The 3,840-nt window shown below is 44.0% G+C and overlaps 1 non-coding gene across 1 annotated transcript; it reads right to left on the bottom strand.

The window, feature by feature from the left end:
- Positions 1-3,557: 3,557 nt before the first annotated feature.
- trnat-agu (transfer RNA threonine (anticodon AGU)) lies at positions 3,558-3,631 on the bottom strand. Its single transcript has one exon. It is a non-coding gene; the product is annotated as a tRNA-Thr (tRNA).
- Between the last annotated feature and the right edge of the window lie 209 nt (positions 3,632-3,840).

The following is a 3,840-nucleotide window of genomic DNA, read 5'->3' as shown; positions in this document are numbered from 1 at the left end:
CACACGAGGCAGGTAGGCAAGATGGTGACGACCAAGATGGCGGCCCCCATGCCTCACACGCGGCGCTGCCTGACCCCGCTCGTGGTTCAGACTTACAGACCCTGGCAAAATGGCCCTTCTTTCCATAGCTGGAGCAGGTTGCTTCTCGGGCTGGGCAGCATTTTCGGGGGTGTTTTTCGAGTCCACAGAAGTAACACTGCGCGGACTTGCGACTGGCAGCAGCTGTGGTCGGTTTCAGGGAGTTCGTGGACTCGCGACTGGCAGCAGCCGAGGTCAATTCGCTCGCGGGTGGCGGGGTCTGCAGCATCCATGGAACCGGCGGGGGATCACGCGGCTGGACAGCGTCAGCGTTGTGCAGTGCAGCCTCTAGCGTGTCAGCCAGCTCAATCACCGAGCGTAAGGTAAGATCGGCGTTTTCCAGCAGCCGCTGTCGCACGTACACTGACCTGATCCCTGTAACGAAGGCGTCTCGTACCAGGAGCTCCGCATGCTGTTCCGCCGTCAGTCCCTTGCAGTCGCAGGCCCGCACGAATGTCTATAGGGCTCAGAGAAACTCCCCGCTCGACTCTCCGGCCCGCTGCCACCGCGTCGCTAAGCGATGTCTTGCGTAGACGGTGTTCACCGGCCGCAGGTACTATCTTTTGAGGGCATCCAGTGCCCCTTGGTAGGTCGGCAGGTCCCTGATAAGGGAGAATACTTTTGGGCTGACCCTGGAAAGGAGGATTTTGTGCATGATAGCAGGCTCAGTCACGGGAATCACTTCCAAGTATGATTGGAAGCATGCAAGCCAGAGTTCAAAGGCAAGAGCTACTTCTGGAGCTTGAGGGTCCAAGTCTAATTTTTCCGGACGTAAAACACTCCCCAAGTTTTAAAACTTCCAGCCAATAAAATTGATGCACCATCAATAACTCTTGGAGACGTGAGGCGAGATATAGGCTTTTATTGGCGGGAAGAAAGAACAAGCAGCAAGTGACCACCACACAACATCCTGGAGACTGAGGAAGGGGCTGTGCCTCCAATCGCCTTTATACCGGGGTCTGTGGGAGGAGCCACGGTCAGTGGGAGGAGCCACAGGAGCAGTCAGCCGGGGGGGGGGGGGGGGCGTGTCCAGACAGGTATATGTAGTTCACCACAAGTAGGTACAGAGGAGATGTCAGGGGTAAGTTCTTTACACAAAGAATGGTGAGTGTGTGGAATGGGCTGCCAGTGACGGTGATGGAGGCAGATACAATAGGGTCTTTTAAGAGACTCATGGAGCTTAGAAAAATAGTTGGCTATGGGTAACCCTAGGTAATTTCTAAAGTAAGTGCATGTTCGGCTCAGCATTGTGGCTGAAGGGCCTGTATTGTGCTGTAGGTTTTCTATGTTTCCATATGCTCCTGTATCAAAGTAAAAAGTTGAGTGAAATGGAATCCAAAGTATAAAAGAGCACACAGAGGCTCCTGGTTGTTGCAAACAGGCATCAGTAAATAGTGGCTCTGAGCCTCATTGCCCTCATTGTACAGGAAGGTAATGAATCAAATCTTTGAGATTTCTGTAATATACCAAGTTGCCAAGGATTCCGTACTTACAAAAGGAATCTTCAGGTGGTGTTTGGAGAAGCGTCGCTGTCTGCAAGCCTGAGTGCATCATGTGAACATCCCATATAATACACGTGCAGATTTTAGACATAAAGAATGTGCTTGGGAAAGAAGAAAATGCAGGTTTTGTTTATGAAGTCTAGAATGATTTAATGCAGCAATGTTTGTTTGATGATTATTCATGTGTATATTTATGAAATATATATTTCAACACTACTTTCTGCAAGATATTTCTGTTTAAATCGGCATCTTTCAGCCATGATTGCCATCTTTATAATTTACAGATTCAAGCCACAAAGCAAAACCCGTAAAATGAAAAAAGAAACTAAAGCATATTATAGCATGTTGCCCAGCAAGTCTGCTCTATCATTCAATGATGTCATGGGTTCAAAGGTCAAAGTTCAAAGTACAATTTTATTAAACTATATACAACCTTGAGATTCATCTCCTTACCGTCAGCCAGAAAGCAAAAAAAAACCATTAAAAAGGAAGCCTACCAAATGCCCAATGTGCAGGAAACAAATTGTGCAAACAAGTAAAATAAGCACCAACATTTAGAAATGGTGTTTACAAAAGTGAGTCCACAATCACAAAGCCAGTCACAGCAAATCCAGGAGCCCGTTATTTGCAAGCCACAACACAGAGAAAAATAAACCTTGCGGGGCAGCGAGCTGATAACTGGCCCATTCCTCACCTCCAGCCCTGACATCCTGACTTTTTCAATCTGGCCCAGTGCTTAAATCAGCCGAACAACGGGTCATTCCTCACTCTCGGGGCCCAGGCCCTGCCACTTTGATATGCTCTTGGGTCCGACGCCCGCTGCCTTGATTCAGCCATACCTGACCTTTCCAGTATGACCTGTCATTCAGCTTCTTCCTTGCTCTCAGGATCTGCCGTCTCAGCTCTCAATTTTACAACTTTGAATCACCTCCAATTCTGGTCCAGCAGCCAAACAGTGGCTCATTCTTTACTCTCAGGCCCAAGCCCCTTTGCTTTGATTCAGCCCACAACCATTCTGCACCTTCTAGACTTACATTCACCCCACAAAACTGGCAGGTGTATGGGCGGTTCAAAAACTCAATTCTGACCAGAAACTTACAGGCCGATTCCCTAAGTTTACACTTCCCTTAATCTCATATCCTCTAATTCACTTAGTGACTACTAATCAACGGTTCTCAATATAGAACATGCTGAATCTTTAAACATCTATAATTCACTTTGGTAGTGAAATGCAATGACATACCTCTTGCATTTTGAAATTTTTCCTCATTTTAACCTTTAATGGTCATTATCTTGAAATGCTCCCCTCAATTCCAGGGTTTTCAGTCAGAGGAATTGTAGTCTTAGCAGTAAGCTTATCAATCTCCCTCAAAAATTATTCAAAATTTCTTAGATACAAAATATTACACATTGTTGTAATTTTAATGAAAGGAACGGCATAAGAATTAGAACCAGGAGTAGGTCATAGCCTTCGCTGAGGGTGAGACTTAACGGCACTCACCTCAACACTGAACTTATCACTGAACACAACCTATGGACTCACAACCCATGCTCTCATTATTATTAATTTATTTTCGTATTTGCACAGTTTTCCTTCTTTTCCACATTGCTTACTTTTCATTGATTCTATTGTATTTTTTGTTTCACTGTGAACGCCTGCAAGAAAATGAATCTCAGGCAGTATATGGTGACTTGTATGTCATTTGATAATACATTTACATTGAAGTTTGAACTTTAAACTTGAGTAAAATCAAAGTTGATCTTATATCTCTACCCCACTCACATACACTATTTTTTATTTCCTTTGTGTCCAAAAACATTGATATCATATTTGAAATTTATGTGTTTGCATACACTAAATGTTTGGGGGCTGTCCCACAATGGTGTTCATACAGGATTTAAAATTACTTGCTAGCTAATTCTGGAATAAACAGAAAAAATATCTTATTTATATTGTGCAAATTCAAAAATTAATTAAGGCTCTGCTGGGAATTGAACCCAGGATCTCCTGTTTACTAGACAGGCACTTTAACCAACTAAGCCACAGAGCCCTTTCATAAATACTTAGCTGCTTGAATTTCAATATGAATCTTAATTGTAACAAGAATATTTTTTGCTTTATTCTGTTGTTATCCAGGCAAAATGGTATATTTTACATTCTATTATTCTTCTTCCAGTTGAAATAAGATTAATAGGCTCATTGGTGCCTGATTCAATTTATCCATCTTACTTGAAAATGACACAACGTCAGTCCATCTCC

The sequence above is a fragment of the Hemitrygon akajei genome, chromosome 22 (genome assembly GCF_048418815.1).
Source record: "Hemitrygon akajei chromosome 22, sHemAka1.3, whole genome shotgun sequence".
Lineage (NCBI taxonomy): Eukaryota > Metazoa > Chordata > Chondrichthyes > Myliobatiformes > Dasyatidae > Hemitrygon > Hemitrygon akajei.
Note: the sequence above shows the minus strand (reverse complement) of the source record. Positions and strands in the feature narration are given on the sequence as shown.